General features: G+C 34.9%; 1 protein-coding gene across 1 annotated transcript in view; it reads right to left on the minus strand.

Moving 5' to 3' along the window:
• Nucleotides 1–516, minus strand: part of LOC119586568 (ETS homologous factor-like) — an 8,464-nt gene that overhangs the window by 1,886 nt on the left and 6,062 nt on the right. The window lies entirely within an intron of this gene.

A 516-nucleotide genomic window follows, 5' to 3' on the forward strand; every position in this document is an offset into this window, starting at 1 on the left:
GGCACGGACCACTGTTATCTGCTGTGACTGTACACGCCATGCCCATTCATGCAGAGCAAGACCGAGCGGGTGTGGTAAGTTTCAAACAGTCCTTGCTTTATCTGATTATGGTTAAAGATTGCATTCAGAGCTTCTTATAGTTATATGATTCAAAAGCTCTTATGTTCAGTATACCCCAAGCTTAAGCCTTTTATCTAATGTCCCTTTAAAGTTATCAAGATTTGTTACTTTCAGTGTATTTAAAATAGCCCATTATTTCGTGTAGAAAACTGTTAATGTTTTTCCATTATTACCCTTCCTCTGATCATTTAGATTATGTGTTTAAAAAGATTCGTTTCTATAGAAAGACAAAAGAAAACCATTATATTCATATTATTCATTTCAGCTCCATTAAAGAAGTGGTCTCCCTGTTATTATATTAAAAGTCGTTCTTTGGTCTAACCATGCATTACCCCTTATTCACGACCCATAAAAACACAGCCGGCTAAAATTAAGAAAAGAAAGTAAAAAGGGATA

Source organism: Penaeus monodon, chromosome 21 (assembly GCF_015228065.2).
Source record: "Penaeus monodon isolate SGIC_2016 chromosome 21, NSTDA_Pmon_1, whole genome shotgun sequence".
NCBI classification, from domain to species: Eukaryota; Metazoa; Arthropoda; class Malacostraca; order Decapoda; family Penaeidae; genus Penaeus; species Penaeus monodon.